Raw genomic sequence first — 19568 nt, forward strand, 5'->3', positions numbered from 1 at the left:
CTGAATTACAAGAAAAATCAGTTAGGAACCTAGGTAAAGGCATATAATAGGTCTTTAGAGGAGAGGAATGAATTTAATTGAGTGAAAGCTCAGAAACCCCAAAAGTAAACTCAGGGTCATCGGCATGCTTCTTTCACTTATCCCTCAGTTGCACTTCATAGATCCAGGCTTCCTTTTGCTCTGCTGTTATCACACTTTCCTTTTCCTGTGATTTATTAACTGTGGAACTGTCAAATTATGAAACTGAGGTTCTAGAAATACTTATTAATGTTTGAGAAATTCATTTCACACTTGAATACTTTTTCTAACACTTACTAATGTCCCTCATTTTGGTCATGTGGGTCTACAGGGCAAGAAAACAAGGTATCTTATTATATATTTAGCATGTGGAGATGAAGGATGAAAAAAATGTATTTTAACCCCCCCTCAATCGTTGCAGCAACTTTATACATTTGCATCTTGAGCTGCTGTATGTGGTGACTGTGTGTGTATACGTACATAAGCAGGGCAATGTCTGTATGTTCAGTGACACCATTCCAGCTTCCTTTCAGTTGCTATTAGGAAAGCACTTCTAATCCCCTCTGAGAAGCCTGAACATATAATTCCTTTCATGCCAGTTTTGTCTTCCTCGATTTGGAAAACACTGACCTTCCCCCTGTGATTCTGATGGAACTTGTAATTCAAAAGGCATTTCTGTTTATTATTACCCTGTTAGTGTACAAGAATCATCAGGGATGCCAATACTGCTAAAGCAACACTGTTACTTTCTAAGCTTTCTGTTGCAGTTTTGTACTGCGAAGCAAAGTAAATGATAGATATATGGTGATTACTTTATTCACTATTTAATCAGAATAACACATCTAAAAAAATTCTGAATAAAAATAAAAATTATGTGCCTTGAGTTCCTTGAGAGTAGTTCTCCCAATTTATTTCCCACACAAAGTTTTCTGATGCAAATTGATTTAAAGCGTAGAAACAAAGAACACCAATAATGTCAACATTTATAAATTTTCTCCTACAGGACTGGAACATTTCTACTTCTTATTTCAGAATAAGACTCAGTTTTGAAATGTGTTATGTTAAAACAGTATCAAATTTAACAGTCTAAACTGGTACATTCTGACTTAGTTAACATGAGGTTTTCCTTCAAAACATAATTTTGCACAGAATACTGAGCTCTGTGTTTCCACCAGCATTAATGAAGTCAGGTTTAGTATTTAACCTAATCTGCTCAAAAAAGTCCTATACCCTGCATACTTAGAGAGACATCATCTGATAGGAAATGGCTGCAATACCTCTAGCTTTCCTAAAATGCTGACAGTTTCAACCGTTTCTTAAGAAATACTAACTGGGGACTGCAGCTTTAAACAGATGCTTCTGCTTTAAAATAAGACCTTCTTTGGCTGAAATGGATGGCTTCTTACAAATGAAACAGTGGTATTGCTGGCAGAACACTGAAGGTTACCCAAAGAACTGAGTGACCACCAGACCTTTTTCCTTAAGATATCTCTGCATAGTGCTTTTCTCCCTCTGCTGCCTTACTGTTACCATCTATGATTTCTTAAGGACCATAACATTTTTATTTTCTTTTCCAGGGAATTATTTCATGCCAGCATTAGGAACGTGTTTTGTTTGTTTGTTTGTTTGTTTTTGGTTTTGCCTTTGGTTTTGTTTTTGGGTTTTGTTTTCAAAGCCCAGTTTCTGCTTTGAAACACTAGCAACCATTTACAGCTTTTCATGTTTGATAAGCCACTCCTGATGAAAACTGATTGGAACTAAAAAACACTTCTACAATGCACAGGAGTCCACTGCAAGCTCAAAATATCAGACCTAATGATAATAGGAAAAAAAACACACCTTTTTGCATCCTTCCAGATCTGACAATACCATTTATGGAACAATGAAAAGAAGAAAGCAGTGGATTGACAGCAGTAACATGGAAGACATCCTTTATTTTTCTTACCTGCTATGAGAGGTCTGAATTCTGGCTTTGTTTAATCCCTCACAGAAGCCAATGATGGAGTGTTTGTTCTGCCTTCTCTTCTCTTTAAGCTGAGGACAAGACTAAAAGTTAATACAACAGAGAATCCTTGCTGAGACCCAGTCCTGATTACAGATGTCCCATGTATCTGCATGCCACTCAATGCAGACCTTTTCAAATCTGCCAATTTGTGTACATGTAAGTGCTTAATTTTGGTATATATGAAAATTCTCACACATTAATATAAGACCACCCCCCCAAGTCTGTACACACAAGTTCAGCAGATCATTTAGATTAGCACATGCCCATCTGAAAGCCTGTCTTTGAGGGTCTGTCCTTTGGCTTTTTCTTTGCTACTGCTCTTCTTTTTTTTTTTTTTTTTTTTTTTTTTTTTCCACTGGAAGACTTCCACACTTGTGTTATGTGAAAAAGCTCTAGTTACATTAGCTAACTACTGCTTCTTCCTTAAAAACATATACATGTATATTGGTTACTATCCACTTTGTAAATTGCCCTGGATTTGATGAATGCAACTTATTTTTTGTGTGGAACAAATTTTGAAAGATTATCTTCATGTGCATTTTTAAACTTCATGGGAGACTTCTTCAGCAAATTATTTATTTGTTTTAATGTTATTTAGCATCCATGAACCTAAAAGCATTTCATAGCTATCATTTGCTGATCAACTCATTAATAATGATTTAGCTTGTTATTAATGCTTTCATTTCACAAAAGCAGAACTGAGATGCAGGTATTTGAAAGAAGGGCTATTATTTTTAGAAAGGTTCACCATGTAGAAGAACTCAGTTTGCTGAGAGCTCAGCTCTTCTAAAAAATCTGTCTACAAGGGTCAGAAAGAAACTATTAAAATGCCCGACACCTATTAATCTACTCCTCTTTTAGGTATGTAACCGTGAACTGAGCTCTTTTGAAATAAAATCTCTCATACCTGTGAGATCACGTATTAGAAAACTGGTCCTGATGTGCTCAAAAAGTTGGTCCCAAAATACATACCCCTACACAAATAGTAATGTAATACTTGTTTTTGCCCCCCCAAATATTTTATTTTAGGGAAATGCAACAGGAAAGAACAAAAGTAAAATTCCTATTTCAGAAAGCACAGCATGTGCAACTTTTCTGTAACAGGCAGCAAAAGGTCTAAGAACAAAAAAAAAAAGGAATACTGAGATCTGCACACACAGAGATTCTCATAAATTAGCTCAGAAAACCAAAGGTAGAGCACTGTGTGCCATGGAAGGCTAGTATCATAAAATATTTTTTAAAGTCCTTTAACAATATTAAAGTCCTGCTTGGAAACAACTATTGTAATACAAATTTTCCTTCTCCTCGCTTGAAAATCAATTGTGGAGCTCTTTTCTTTGTTATAAATTTTCAAAACTCTAAAAAAATGGACTCAGTTCCCACCCTGGAAAAATGAACGAAAGTGCTTAATCCATTGGCATTTGTGCACAAAGTGCATTTGTTGTGCTGCTGAATGTAACACGATCTGAACCAAGAAAGGAGAATGAACGCTTTGCGGCCCCTGATGGATTTCAGATTTATTAGACACTGGAATGTTTTTTTTCCCCCCTTGTCTATAAGAACATGGTGTGTAAGATGATAAAGGGCAGGAATAAAGGGAGCAGACGTTGTAGCCTTTAAAATTAAAAGAACCGTCTCTAGATTTTGAAAGTGTCAATGTACATAGAAAAAACACAACAGCCTAAATATAAGCATTGCCTTATTCGGTCTGCTTTCCTTTTGGAAAGAAAAACATTTTGCAACCACTAACAAAGCTATGGACATGTGACTAATACTACTTTTATTTTCCTATATGGAGAAAAACATCATCACAAAGCATAAATGGAATATTTATGCTGTAAGATAATACACACATACCTGTAAATTATGAGTGCAAGATGTAATAATTCATCTTTAGTTTCATTACTCATGCACTATGGAGCTTTCAAGATTAGGGATAGATTTGTTATGCCACTACATTCCAGTATATGTTTTCCCTTCCTTAACCCTCTCTCTCTTCTCTGGCACACACATTATATACAGTAGGAGCAATTTTCTTTGCACCAACACATACAGACTGTATAAGCTACACAGGACTGGCATCGTTTTCAAAGGACATATTCATGATACATTTCATGACGTTAACGAGGTTGAAAAAAATTAGCTCAGGGTGTAGGGATGTAATTTCAAATACATTTTTGGGGAAAGTTTCCTATTCAGAGAAGAGCTCCAAGGTGTAGTATTAATAAAAAGCTCCTTTATTCTAATGTTACAGGATTGTTCTCTTGAGCTGCCAGGATGGGAACCACAGTGGTCTGCTTGTAGTAGTGGTAGTTTTGTTTCAGTATCTATATGTCCCTTTGTGAAAAGGAATAGCAAAAGTCTGGAATGAATTGCTTCAATAATTAGAATTCCTATGAAAATGTAAACAACAAAACTATTCACTGAAAGCAAACTAATGTTTAATATATAAGCAGCAGAATAAACAAGCTCTGTTCTTCTATTTTTGACTCTGTATGTATTCTAAATGTCTGAAAGCGATGTGTCTGACAGAGATGATGAGACCAAGGAGACAATTTAGGCTAGTGTTCCAAGCACAGGGACTCCAGACTCCTGAAACGTCTGCTAGGGTCTGCTACTGAGTTATTGTGTAATCTTGGGTGAGTCATTTAAATTCTTTATGCGCTGATTTCACCAGTCTGTAAAATAGGTGTAATCCTCCCCCATTTACCTCAGCCAGCAAAAATATCTATAAAGCATCTGAGATGACATGTAATATTCAGGCAAATTTTTCTTCAGTAAGAAATTCTCTGTACAAACTATATTTGTCCACAGAGCTTTTTGTCCTGCAAATCTCTGCCCCCAGACACATACATACACAGTCATGTCAGTTCTGCCTGAAAGATGAGATGAACACACCTTTATTGTGAAATCAAAAACATCATTCTGCTACTCTAACTGCAGAAGAGAAATTGTTTTAACAATCAAACATCAAGTCTTTTCAAGGAGACTTCGTATAAGACCAAATCTTTCTTGTCTTGATCAAATGAGAGGTCCCAGTAAAAATCAGTAGGATACGTCAAGCCATTAAGGAAAGCAGGATCTGGCCTCCTGTAGAGCATTGAGGTAAAACAGACACACTACTGCAGTTTGCATTGGACAGTTCTCAATTAGAATGTCAAGATTTATAGTGTATTTTATCCGTTTTTCATTCTTCCCTGTTCATTTTAACTTTTGACCTACAGTTATTGGCAGAAGGGGGCTTGTCCCAAAGGGCCATTAGTCCCCTCCAAAGAGGCCTTCTAAGAAGTGAAAAAAAAGAGGGTGGGAAGCAGGTCTCTTTGTAACAGGACCCCTCCTCCTTCTCTAAAATGCCTACACACTCAACATAGGGTACAAGAAAACAGTAGACTGTCTGGATTTTCCTTCAATAAGTGGCTAAGGTCTTGCACTCTTCCTGTTCTGTCCTGCCCTGCCAAGAGATTGGATGAATATAAATCCTGTAGAAAGGGTAAACACTAATTTTGTCCAAAACTCTTCACAGAACTAAATCAAAGGAAAACGAAGGTTATAAATGTGGGAAATCTATGCTGAGATCCCAGTAAGAGCCACGGGAAGATGTGGCATACAAATTTTCTCCAGAAGGCAGGAGTTCACAAATCCCTCAGCCAACATGGGATGTATCATCCTTACAGTTACATGATAGAAGAACATAAGTAGCAGATACATTCTTGAATTTGAACAAAACTGTATGGGAATGGATAGATTTACCCAGGTCAGATAGCCCTGCCCAATGCATACCATCCAAAAAAGGAGGTGATAGCTGCATCAGAGAGGATCCTACTGGTATGTAACTTGAAATTTCTCAAGGAGAAAAGAAACCTTAAGATTGCTAAAGTATCAAATAGAATCAATGATCTTGCTGTAGGACTGTGCTGGTGATACAAATTAAGGGCAGTACTGTAAATGTGGAGGGCCAGAGTATTCTAGGGGAAGAACTCTATGATTCTGGGCATTTAGAGCGTTAGAGACAAGATGAAATATAATAGGATGAGATCTCAGGCTGTGCAGTTTGGGATTAATGACAGCAACGCTCCGCAGTGTGCAAGGTGCTCCTCAGCTGGAGATGTCCTTTCAGCAGCGAGGTTCTCCAAGGGCCTTCCCATGGATGCAGGGGGACAAAAATAACACAGCTGACTTTAGGATGGCACTAGCTTCATTTGCATAAGGGATTATATAACATAGTTGCCTCTAACAACAGACGACTAGTTTGATGAACCAGAAGGCCCCTTCCAGTCCTATTGTTCCTGCTATTCCCAAAGTTAAATTAACACCAACCTTGCCTAGCAACATCATGTTCCTCTGTGTGTGGAGATGGAGTTTGCCCTGGAGCTCCTGGGATGAGATGTCTCTTCTTAAATGGGAACTGAAAAGCCTCACAACGAAATAAGTAAGTAGGAGAGGTGCCAGATTAATTTATTTTTTAAAAAAATAATGGATTTAAATCCTCCTGCTTTTGGGGGCTGAAGGACCTGTAATGATACCATGTGCAGTAGGACACCAACCTTAAATTCACCTCAGGAGTGGCTTGCGGCCTGCTTCACGGTGTTCAATCCTCTCATCAGGGCACCCATTATCCTCTGCCAACCTGAAGCAATTGGGGCAGAAACAGTCAGTCTGGGAAAGTGACTTTTCTCCAGAAAACAGAAACTAACCCAGTGTCTCCAAGCTCTTCCCTCCAAGCCTAGTTTATCACAGCCTTCTCTGCCTGTCAGGAAGACAGAGCTTCCAAACCTCACAGCCCTCATTGCATGCAAATCCCAGAGCCTGGCAGCACTCTCTCCCACCTGTGTCATACACATATTATATATAGGTACATATTTTAATATAGAGTATGTGACATGAGGTGAAATGCAGCCCCTGTCCCTGATGTTACTGCTCTGGGGAGGCTGTGAGGGGAGGGGGGGTGGGGGCTCTGACTGGGCCTGCTGCCAGCGCCATGTTGGGTGCTGAGGCGAGGAGCCAGGCTGCCTCATGGCACAGGACAGCGTGAGGGAAAACAACATGGGATTAGTGCGTGTTACCGAAATGGGGAAGCCCCGTGTCTCTGGTGGTAGTGGCAGTGCCTCGTTGCCTGCCTCTGGGTCTCTTCAGGACCTGATTTTAGGCATAAAGCTGCTGCCAGGCCTCAAGCTGAGTAACAGTTGGGGGAAAGCTGTTTCCTGTGGTAGCAGACTGGCGGAAAGCTGACAGAGTCATCTCGGAGCACACAGCCCAGCGCAAAGGCAAGTAAGTGAAATAACAGCAATTTAAAATGTGTGGGAATAGAAATTCTCCTTCCCTGGCTTCCCCCTGTGCTGTGGGCAGGCTCCTGTGGAGCTGAGGGGAGGAAGAAGCACTCGGTGGGCAGTGCTTCTCTGCCCTGATCTCACCATGGCCCGAGGCCGGGGTGCTGCTCCGTCACTGCTGCCTGCTCCAAAATAATGGTCTCCAAGACGGAAACAGTGTTTCAGCCTGTGTCACCTCTTTTCCTGTAAAGCCAGGATCGGTGAGATGCTTTAGAAATGGCTGCAGATGGCAGCTCAGTTTCAGAGCAGCACCGTGCTGGCATTCGTTGGCTGGGGTAGGTTTAGGTTGTGGGGCAGGTGGCAGGAGCTGATGGGAACAAAGTGCTGCTCCGTCTCCTCTCACCTCCAGAACAGCAGCAGTAGCAACTCAGGAGGGGGTTGTTGCAAGGACACGACTGCCTGCCAGGTGTCACATCCTCAGCGTGGAGCTTGAGGGGAGGAAGCTGAGGACACCTTCATCTGGGGAGTAGTTGCCCCAGCTACCAGCAGGTACCTGGCCCCAGCTTTCTGGTGAGATTCACAGAGCAGTTCAGTAAAGCAACAATTTGCTCCCAGGACCCAGAGCGGAGCCCACCTACTCATTCCTCAGAACAGCCATCAGACGATAATGACTTTCAGTCAATGCTGTAGCTTTGAACAGATGCCTAGAGGTGAAAGGATCTGTATTCCATTACTAGCCCCTTGAACTAGCTAGGGTCCCCTAGGTTAAATATTTTTAGCAACAGCTTGTTTACATGTCAAACTTGTCAATGAGCTTCTGGGGCACTGCTGCCACAAAGCTGTGTCAGTGGCAGCCGGTGAGCTTTCTCTGTGCACTGAGCTAAAGCCTTCTAAAGGGCTTGTCAGATATATTCTTCCTACTGTGTCACAAGAGCAAGACTAATTTCAAAGAAATGCTCTTTATTTCTACTTAAAACTGCTAAGGAAAATATCCAGCACTGTCTTTTTTCTTGTCATCTGTTCGACAAGTGTCTCATAAAACAAATTGAGAGGTTTAAATCTCCGAGACAAAAATCAATAAGAGGATAAGTAAAGAATAGGAGGAAGTCAGCAGGCTGAGATTTATTTCACTGGAAATGTTTTTTCAATGGATTTACTAATAAATCTAAAGTGGCTGGTGCAGCTGCCTTTGATATGTGGTATCCCCTTTACTTAGATGAAAGTTGCACATGAAAAGGAGCTTTGAATACTGATTTTTACAAGGGTGTAAATCAGGGAAGCCCCACACGTTACATATACCACCAGCATCTGCTTCAGGTAGAAGTTAAGAGAAGGGATTTGTTTGTGTGCCAGAGTTTTTCACTGTAATTTTGCCTTTTTCTTTATTATAGTGCAATAGTTGTGCTCAGGGCTTGCTGTGCTGGATGCTGAATATTGTGATGTAATAAAATCATCTCTGTCCCAAAGAGTTTATGGAATTTCAAGGGCAGGAAACTCCATTGAAGTGTTAAATAGGGACTGACCAACAATGAAATCACAGGGAATGAAGTATGTGATGGTGGAACTGAGCTGTGGTATCTCTTGAAATTCCAGTGAATGTTTCCATTGTGGTGATGGGAAACTGAAAGAAAAAATAAAATAAATGTGTGATTTGAAAAGGACTTACAGACAGACAAAATGAAATAAACTCCTGAAACAGTCCAGAGAAGGTCTGTCAGTCATTTTCAGGTTGATTCCACAGCTGTCCTGTGCTGTAGGAAGTACGGATGTTACCCTGAGTGATGGTAATGCTAGATATTACTGACTGTCTGCATAGACTGCACCCCAGTCCAGAATCCTGCTGCACATTCCCAAGGACTGTGATCTCTTACAGAAGCCCAGTATATGAAAAGGAAGCTATACTGAGTTCCTTGTTGACTAATATTAGTGGGTTACTCCAGTTGGCACATACGACAGATGGCTGTGGGCAGGGAGCTTGTTGCTGGGTCTGTGTATATGCATATGTGCTAGGAGGGGTTCCAGAATGGCACGGTTCACTATTCTATTTCAAATTAAACAAATACTCTTGGATGCTTTTACAGTGTCAGATGGGAAACCAGCCAGAAACTAGCTGATATCTTATTGTTCCTTGTTCTTCAATTGATTTTGCATTTTTGGAAAGATTTCTCTGCACCAGACATGTATCAGTACATGGTTAAGCTCCGTTGTTCCAGTTCACAAATCTGATGTTAGGAAGAAACGTCAAAAGTGAGAGTAAATCAACAGATATGGTCATTTTCATCCCCTTCTATGGATTTTCTTGTGTCAACTTGAGAAACATTTCACAGCTAACTGTGAAAACTGGCACCTCATTACCTACTTTATTATTTCTTATGACTTATTAAGGATTATTATCATTGTTCATTATCCTTTTTAATAGTGCATACCGTGGCTATTGTATCCTGTTATTACTGGAGAGTAGTAGCAAACTCTTACATTTAGGTCATTTAAACAGTTTGTATTTAAAAATTCCTGTGGCTATTATTCTGAAGGGCACATCCAGTACTGTGATTTGCAGAAGGTTTTGAAAATGGAAAGAGGAAGAACGTTGAATGAAAACTGTGTGATTAAATGCTAAATGGCTGTGTCATAAAGCTACGTGCACAGTGGGGCTGAGCTGAAGTTGCACGGCCCACCTCAAGTGTGTAATTTCCTTCATTTCTGAGCACTTTGCTTTGCAATCAAAAATAACATTGCATTTCCACAGTTGTTGTTGTTGTTGTTGTTGTTTAATGCAGTTATGTATATATGCATTATACAAACACACACATGTATACAAATATATTGCTATGGAAAGTCAGACAACCTTCATAGTAGGCAATGCTACCACAGTTTTCCATAACACACACACACATTTAAATGTTCGTAATTGAAATAGGGATAAACCCATTTCCTATGTCACAGAGTGTTAATGATATGTTATATCCTTGTATTATATCCTTATATTATATACAGGTTTCACCTTGAATTGTTACGTGTCATAAATTGGTGGCCATAATTTAGACAAACTCCAACTCAATACCACACATCCAAAAGTTCGGTACAATTCTGCAGAACAGGAGAGTACGAGCTCCATTTTGGTGAGGAGGATGCAGAGAATTATCTAAATGCAGCTCGTGAGTCAGAACTGCAGCTAAGATTAGAACCCAAGGCTTAAGTATCAAGTTTTGTCAAAACTGTCCAGCAAACTTTCAAGACGAAGACTGGCCAGACCTTAGTTTGACTTCCAAGTCAGGATGGGAGCCTTCCTCGTTCAGCAGCAGATCAGTATCCATGTATACCTCCAGCTACTCGGCAGTGTCTGCAGAGGGAGAGTATTGCGTGCTGCGCTCCTCACCTCCCCACGTCAGTGCCCTGTCTGGGTTTTCATTCAAAACCTACCATCCATGTCCTGACCCTGTTTGATCTCTTACAAGATCAAAGTCTGGCGAAGTTGAAAGACATAGTGACATGATTTATCCTCAGGGGAGCACGATGACTTTGGAAATTTCTTTCTCTCCTGGATTCCACACGCTTGTCCCCCTGCCCATAAAATGGAAATACTGATTTTGTTTCTGGTCTGGCTTGTCTAAATTTGTACGAGAGAATAGCAAATAGCATTGCACAGGGACACAAGATGTTGCAAAGACAAGGGGGATATTAACTCTTCCGCTCTTTTAGATTTCCAGGCTGCAGTGTAATCCTACAAAATTAAATAATATGATCAGGATTTCCCCCTTTCCTCTTGACCTGACTTTCAAGCTAGGGCTAAGAATTGCAGCACATTTCTTTTCCCAAAGCAAAACACAATCCTGGATAAAAGTCAGTTTAGTTGAGAGAAAAAAAGTAAAACAAAAATAGATCTTTTCCATAAACAAAGCTGCTTTCCATTTTGCTAACGTAAACAGGCAGATGCATTAAGACATCATGCCACCCAGGCCTTGGAAAAAGAAGCAAGGAAACATATTTCTGAGTATTTTCCTGAAGGTGCAAGGATGGTTGAGCCTAAGGCAAACTCAGCAGAAGGACGAGGCTTTATAGACGAGAGAGCTTTACAGACTGTTTCACCTGAGACTAAGGAGAACTATACTTCCATAGTTCAGGTTAAATGCAACATCCCCCCTTCCCACATGAAATGTTTGTTTACAGTAGGCACCTGTGCAGTTTTTATGCTTCCTGTAGCCCTACGTGCTTATAAAAATGAAGGTTTTTACAGCACTTTCTACAGTTGGGCAAACAGAATTTCAGGTGTCCAGGCACGGACATGGGTCTGGATGGGCAATGGAAAAAAGCCTTTCAGAAATGTAAGTGCTCCCCTTTGCAGACCTCTCTTTGCTTGTGCTGTACCAGCTCTGCAGTGAATGAAACACCCTTCCCCCAGGGACGAGAAACAAGGAGATAAAACAAGTGAAGTAAGAAATGAGCTGTGTCCTGATTGTGCATTGGATTTTCTGACGACCGACTGAAGTCGTAGCAGCTGGGATGGAGCCTGTTCTGTGAGAGCCCAAACTTCATTTACTTCGCTTTCACCTGAATCATTCCCCTGGTGGGAAACTCAGCCCTTCCAAAGGCAAGACCCCACACTACTTAAGCCATCAAAATAGGCTTTTTGGTATTGTCTAGAGATGTCTACAGTCTAGATGTCTACAGTCGATGAGCATCTGTAGCTAAATGATGCTTTGCAAAAAATTGCACCCAGGAGATGATGCAGTTTTCTCCTGCAGTTGGTTTGTGATATATTTCAGTCATGCATTTAATTCATGTGCTACAGCACACAGCTCTTCCCCAGGTAAAATCCTCGCAGACAGACCCCCCCTCCCGCCCCCCCTTTCTGTGTTGTTTTGTTCTTTGAAGCGTCTCTGTTTCTGTTACTCAAAGGAATCTGCTAATATTAATCTCCCAACTAGATACTGCAGGGCAAATTCTGCCCTCATGCATGTTACATTTGATTAAAACTGGTATATATATATGCATATAAAGCTGGTAAGAGCAAAGCTCTTCCAGGGCTTGATACCGTATCTGATTCACATCAGTTTAGAAGACAACAAATAATACCCACCGCAAAAATGGCTTCTTCCACTTTGGCTGATATCAGAAAGGAAGTTTTGACATTTAGTTTCAATATTTGGATTCAGCCTAAAGAGATGCCCAGTGACTCAAATACTACTTCTTCAAACTGTCTGGCTGGAAAACAGTCTTTAGGATCTCAGCAGAACAGGATGATTTCTGCTTTTTCTTGCTTCCTCTTGGGCCATAAACGCAGCAAAGAGGGGCCTTTTGCAGAAGACTTTGACCCAGTGTGCAGGAAGTTCAAGTCTATGTGCAAGTGAAAAATATTTTAGCACATATTCCATATCTACATTTTCCCCCCAAATCTGAGAAGAGGATGTGGCTCAGGTTGTGCTGGGGGTTTATCTGGGGTAGCATTTTCTCTGGTCTGGTTTGGCTGATCTCTAGGTGTTCCATCACTCTGTCACATGCCTTGAAAAATAAGTGCATGGAAAGAACTAGTTTAGATCGATTTATCCTTTCTGGTACTTTTTTTTTTTTTTTTTTTTTTTCTCTTTTACTCCCCTCTCCCTTTTTTCTTGCTCTGTTCCTCTGCAGCTCCCATTAGGAACAAGTCAGTGACTCATAAAGATACATTTTCCCTCATTCACTACATCACAGCCCTACATGCTCAGCCCCTACAGGGTTCCTTGACGCTTGATCTTTGCCACCAGGAGCATCCAATTCTTTGGCCAGTTTTAAGGCCAAAGGGAACTCTACAAACCAGTTGTTCTCTGTTTCCCCCAGGAACAAAACTGGGGCTATGTGACTGCCCTCTAAAGATGTGTGGATCAGCATTAAAGTGCTGACCTGTTCAACACTTCTAGGACCCTTTGAACTGTGGGGCTTTGAAGCAGAGGCTGTAACAAACTGGTGTATAATAAGCTGCTGCCCCATGCCGGGAAAGGCAGAGGTATCAGGGACTGGTGGAAGCTTTTGAAGGCACAGAATGCTATTAAAAACTGCGAGGGACTGGAGAAAAAGAGACAGTGAAAAACAAATCTCTTTTCCGAGCAGTGATGAATCTAACTCTGGTAAGTTAAAGCTAGGGTCACTAAACCAGATTTGACTTTTACAAAATTTGGGGGTGTCTGGCTTATGGTTTTGGGCTGAGATGCACTTTTGCAGAAACTGGGGCTACACCAGGAGAGACGCTTGGTTCAGTTGAGGGCTTTCCTTACCTTTCTGCATCAGTAAGTTGTTAGGGAGGGGAGAACCAGTCTGCATAGCAATAATTATTATCAATTGTATTGTGCTTTTTATCTTCAAAGTGCTTTACAGAGACAAACTAATTATTTCTCTGCAACACCCCTGCGAAGAAGATGGTAAGTATCATTATCTCTGTTTTACCAATGGGGAGACTGAGCCAGAGCATTTAAGCGATTAGCCTGGGGCCACAGGGGCAGTTAGTGTCAGGGCTGGGAATGCAGGAGTGTCTCCGCTCCCAGTCAGCACCAGGCAACATATCTCTTTAGTAGGAACAAAAGGGAACCTTTCTCCAGACTTGGAACCTAAAAGAAGCACTTTTTTTTTTTTTTTTTTTGGCAGGGGATTATAAACTCTTTCTTTAAAATGTAATCATAATTGGAAAAAAGGCTGTGGAGTAATGGCACTAGAGAAGGTTGAAAGTCAGCATGTCTTTATGGGCAATCCTAGAACTTGAAAAATTGGGGAAATTCCTGGAAAATTTGAGGGTGGGAGTTGACAGGTTCTGTTTCAGAGCAAAAAAAAATGACATATTTGAAATTTCCCATGGAAGGGAAAATAAATTACAATGGTTTTTAAATATCAAAATGTTTCTTTACAGACGTTTCAAAATGAAACTGAACCTGAAAGTCTGTGCTCTGAAGTTCCTGGTTCAGACGTGGCTTCAGGGCTTTTAAATTCCTGCATGCCTATCGGCTCTCAGTGAGGTTCTCAGGGCTTCCACAGGTATGTTAGTCGTCACCTCCCCAGCTCCACTCGGGCTGTGGAGTACCTCTGCTGTACTCCAGTGAAAAATCAAACTCATTTCAAACCGCCGATAGCTTGGCACAACTGTTTGTCTTTGCTCTGGAACAGAAAAGGAGCAGCCACACAGTGAGGCAGCAGGCCCAGATGGGAAGCAAGGGACGCACAAAAAACACTTAACTGGGCCAAATCTGCAATGGGAACGTTCCCACTAGCCATAATATTGCCAGCTTCATGGCTCTCTGACCAGTGTGATGTTGTGGAGAGGCTGTCCCCAGACCACACATCCCAGAAACCCTATGCTCCATGGGACCTTACTGGGCAAGCTATTCAGAAATGTGGCCAGGGTTGGTCAGGACCCCTCCTGAGTCTAACAAGCCACTAAGTTTCTTGAATTTCAAGGATGCTGTCATTTTTTGGGCACAAATAACTTTCAGTAGTGAATTCTTATCCAGCTGTAAGGAACATCTCCTGTAGTTGAGGTGTTCCCCCTGTGCAGCAGACTCTCTCTGGTGATTTCAGAGAGCAGTGTGGATTTCTCTTCCTTCCTCTCCTCCGTCCCCTTTCCCTTTAGCGCCGCAGTGCCAGCCCAGCTCAGAGGAGATGTGCTATTAGGTATCAGCCTTGTAATTAAATGCCAACAGTTGTGCCTTGCAAACATGCCAGCGATCACCAAGCAGCTGCTGACAGCCTGTCATACTTGCAAGGAGCCTTGATGGCTTTTGGCATGAGACAGGACCCCCTGGTCACCCTCACAGCCAGATGTTCCTCAGTGCTCTACTGTGAGGTGAAGCCGGGACAGAGCCGGAGCAGGCTGTCAGCAGCCCAGTTACAGCTTCCTGTCCTGCCCCATTCAAGGAGCAAGCTGGAGCCCTAAGTGACAATCCATCGTGTAGGATACTGCTTGCCTCCCTGACTCAGAGATGAGATCTGAAGTAGGGACACCAGGGAGGAAACTACAGAGCTAGCTCTCTTTTTTTTTCTGTGGGATTTTCTTTTGCCTGGGTATGACCCTTGGAGTGCCAAGTACAGTCACCAACCTCAGGCACTGCCTAAGGACTGCAGCCAGAGAGAAGCTGAGATTTCAGGGCAGCACAACAGGCAGAAAAGGCATCTTTCTACTCCTAGCCTTGCATTTTTGTTTGGAATGAAGAGCTGTCAAAGAAGACAACACTTTTCTTACATGGTTCATCCTACAGCACTGAGAGGCGCTAAAAATTGTGAAAAATAAATTAAAATACTCAACGAGTCAAGGTGAGACTTTTCACATTGTTCTGGTGCCATTTCAGCCTGGAAAGCTGAGCCAGATCCTTAAATGCTCACAAGCTGCCACGAGGGCTGTATTTGCTAAAGAGTTGTGTAGCCCGCCAGCTTGGCACTTTTGAAAATCTAGATACTGATTTTGGTGCCTAAATGGGAGCTGAGCTCTTTTGCAAATCTGCTTCTGATCGTGCACGCTGAGCTGTTCTGCAAATTCTGGCTATCATTGCTCTGCATTCTTGTACTTCCTGGTTGTGAGCTGTGCTGGGAGCAAAACTATCAAAGCCCCACAAGGAAACCACTCCTGCTCTAATCAGGAAGCATGAAAAATCTCAGGAGCCAAACTTTTCAGCCTTTATTACTATTTGGGTGATGGCTGAATGTCTGAGACTGCTTTATCCTTCTATGGATCAGAGCTGTGCCATGGCAGGTGCTATAAAAACCTCTTAAAAAGAGACAATCCCAGCAATGAATAGTTTATAATCAAAATATAAGACGAGGCAGAAAGTGTGTGCAGCAGATGGATAGATCTGGCATAAGGAAACCATGGGGTGAGTGTTCTGGTGAGTGTCTCCAGCATAGTCTGCAGAGCAGAAAAGAGCAGGCAAGGATAAGCTTAACTGCTTACCTTACCTGACCCCCTAAACCTTTTGAGATTTGCCCACAACAATTAATTATTCCTTTGACTGGCCAAGATGACTCACAGCTGCTCATGCCATCCCAAAGCTCAAGATCTAAGTAAATTTATTGAAATTAGTGGTGGCTCCATTCCAGGAAACTTGCATTTCGTTTTGACTCAAAGGAGCTCCGCACCCTTCCCACCTCTCGTTTCTCCTCTCTTCCCTCACAGTCTGCAGAACTTGCGAAGCGAAGCTCTACAGCTTCGATCTAATCGTGATTAAGGCTCAGGAATGGAAGTCACGAGATCTGAGTCCTATTCCTGTCTCTAATACAGGGTGGTTTTTTTTTCAGTGAGTCACTTCCCTTCTCTCTTCCTCAATATCCTTGTCTGTAAAATGGGGTTAACAATACTGATCCATCTCACCAAAAAGTTGTGAATTCACCAATATCTGTGAGCATTCGAGTAGCCCACATGCTGGAGACTTTCCCTGGGTTTAGTGGCTTTGTGCCTGGCACTAAACGTGTACTTGCATAGTGCAAAGGAAGTTCAGGGTGTTAATTAATGGGACTGTTATGGATTGTTAGGGCTTTTATTTCCGAATGGACTTACACCTCTTTAATAATTAATATTGCCAGCAGGGCATACAAGAGGCAAAGCAAATAAATGGGGTTAACCCAATTCTCATTTGGAAAATACAGTTTACCAGCTTCTTACAAAGGGAATTTACTCACTGTTGTTTACCAGTACCGTGCTGTCTGCAGTTTCTGAGCCACCTTTCATTTGCGTATCGTGCTTTGGTTTCAGGTACAGGCAGATACAGGGTTGTGCCACCTCCAGACCTAGCTGCTGTGTCCGTTTTGGAGTGGTGCAGATAGGCAGAGCTACTTGCTTAGCTCACAGCCTGAGGATCAGCTGCCTGGGGAACCCTCCCTGCGATGACGGCATTCATCCATTGCACAAGGAGCTTTCCTTTGATATTTTACCATCTTATGAGCACTAGAAATGATCAATGCCAGACCTTAGTGAGTTGAAAATGGACATGTCAGATATTCAACTAATACTGTTCTCAAAGCCCTGATCTCAGTTCCTCCTTGGTAGGAGACTAACCTACAGCTTTGAGAACCCAGTTCAGACTTTTTTCTACCTCCAGCAAGGTCTGTCCCGGTAAAAGCTGACACTGTAGCTAATTCTTTTAATTAGGTTGTCCCATCTTGGGTCAGTGGGCTAGACGGCTTTGAAGTTTGCTTTGCCTAATTGCACATGAGTGTTTTGGACAGAAAGCCTGCTGTTAGTGGGCTGGGAGGGCTCGAGGAGGGTTCAGGCAAGTGTCTGCCCAACCGCTCCACCTGTAGGAAGGTGGAGGAAAATCCTTGGGGCTTCTCAAAAGGCTGAAATCCTTCGTGGTTTTTTTTTTTTTTTTTTTTTTTTTTTTTTTTTTTTTTTTCCAGGAAGGGCTTGTTGTGGCTATTGCACAGCTGGGCAGGCCTTCCTGTGTACTTCTTCTTTCCTCTGACTGATGCCAGCCAGTAGCCACGGCTGGCTGGTAGCTACTGCATCTGCACCGACTTGAGTGGCCCCTCTTGATGGAGAGGTTGATAGACTCTGAGGACAGGAAGGAGAAACCTGCAGAGTCATCACGTTCTGCAGCAGCTGAAGCCACAACTGCCTGCAAGACACAGAAGAGTGGAGTGGGGGGGTTGACTTCCTGAAGCAGCCTTGCCGGTGCTGTGGAGAGCCAGAGAAATCACAGGGAGGAAAGGCAGGCAGAGGAACTGGAACTGGTGGTTTGGGTCTCCCCCCAGCCCAACAGAAACCATGCTGCTTTTCTTCTGACAGTGCCTCCTTGTGTCCAGCTGAGGTCCTGGAACAGAAACAGAGACGGGTTTGAAGCTGTCTGAAGGAAGAAATAGGAGGTACCCCTGACGCAGTACCATGTGTGTGCGCTTCTTGTTGGAAATGTGTATGAAAAAAATGAAGATATGAAAATGAAACAACTTTTTATTTGAAGAAATTGCTGTTTTTACCATCTTAATTCTAGATTTTCCACATACTAAAAATTCTCATCTGTGTTTCCAGCTTATACTCAGGAACAGAGCTACGCTCACCGCTTCATCAAGCAGTAGGAGAGGGCTGTTCACGAGGCTTCACATGCATGGCTGATTTTTGTAGCTGGTGCAGCGAGACACGCGGAGCCATGCTGCAGTAATGTGCATTTGGCACTGCTTTCTCTCACCTGATTACACCATCTTTCCCCTCTAGTGTGACTGGCACTGCTTAGCTTCCTTGCCTGAATTCATGGCTCACACAAACTGGGCAAGTTTCCAGCCCATTATTAATTACCTTATGTCTATGTTCTTAGATCAACTGCCCCACTCTTACCCTGTCTTCTCTTTCTCCTTTATCATATGTTATTTGGAAGGCAAACTTTTCACATGAAGGATCACGTCTGTCTTACATTTGCTCACTGCATAGCACGTAAGAAACATTAATGTAACAGCAGTATTATAATCAATCACAGTAACACATGAGTTAATGTCCCTTAAGATCCTATGTCAGCTTATTGAATTACAAGCAAACATATTTGGTACATGAACTAAAGGACTCGTGTAATTGCCAAGACTCTAAGCCAGATCACAGGTTCACATTTCTCTTTCTAACACTGCTGCTCTTTCTAGACCTCCAACAGAAGCATAGGGTGGCCATTCTTTGCCTACACCTGGAGCTAGAGATGTTGGTCATTAGCAGAAATGCAGACAGACAAGAAGGAGGGCTGGGACTTGGTGTAAAGGAGACACTGATTTTAAACAAGATTTGAAGTTTGCATATTTCATGTTTTAAAGTTTGACTTTGGGGTGTCAGCATTTTGGGAATGTGGCAGGGGGGTATTTAGTTAATACTTCATCCACCCATAAATAGAAGACTCTGCGTTCTTAAAGAATCTCAAAGAATTTCTGCTGGTATAAATTGCAATAGCTGTGCTGACTTGAAAGAGGAAGGAGACAAGAAAGATGTCCTGGCTGGGGGTAGGTTAATCCCCCTGGGTTTGCTAGACTGATGTGTTATTCCTTGTTTTGCTACAGATTTCTTGTGTGACCTTGGGCAAATCACTCTCCCTCTTAGTATCACAGTTTCCCATCTGTAAACTGGTGAGAGCAACAACCGCCCTGCCCCAGAGGGGTGTTTGGAGGATAAATATGTTAGAGACTTGGAGCCGCAGGAGTACAATAGTGACAAGGTTCCGACAAATACCGAAGATAGATAGAAGCTGACAATCGGGAGACTGCTATTAGCAGCTGATTCATTCTCTCTGGTTAATGCATATTTTTAACAGGCTGTTATTGACTAGACAGGCACACAAGTCTGTCAATTAACAATGTTA

General features: G+C 42.1%; 3 long non-coding RNA genes across 3 annotated transcripts in view; 1 reads left to right on the forward strand and 2 right to left on the reverse strand.

The window, feature by feature from the left end:
• Positions 1–911: 911 nt before the first annotated feature.
• LOC139999135 (uncharacterized) lies at positions 912–7210 on the reverse strand. The gene is made up of 3 exons (XR_011804240.1): positions 7087–7210; positions 6568–6650; positions 912–2052 (listed from the first exon to the last, which is right to left on the reverse strand). It is a non-coding gene; the product is annotated as an uncharacterized lncRNA (long non-coding RNA).
• The window catches only part of LOC139999134 (uncharacterized), a 68048-nt gene continuing 55477 nt past the window's right edge, over positions 6998–19568 (forward strand). The window contains exon 1 of the long non-coding RNA XR_011804239.1: positions 6998–7291. This is a non-coding gene — a long non-coding RNA (uncharacterized lncRNA). The remainder of the gene's footprint in view (positions 7292–19568) is intronic.
• The window catches only part of LOC119713293 (uncharacterized), a 43041-nt gene continuing 41053 nt past the window's right edge, over positions 17581–19568 (reverse strand). The window contains exon 3 of the long non-coding RNA XR_005260387.2: positions 17581–18050. This is a non-coding gene — a long non-coding RNA (uncharacterized lncRNA). The remainder of the gene's footprint in view (positions 18051–19568) is intronic.

Source organism: Anas platyrhynchos, chromosome 20 (genome assembly GCF_047663525.1).
Source record: "Anas platyrhynchos isolate ZD024472 breed Pekin duck chromosome 20, IASCAAS_PekinDuck_T2T, whole genome shotgun sequence".
NCBI lineage: Eukaryota > Metazoa > Chordata > Aves > Anseriformes > Anatidae > Anas > Anas platyrhynchos.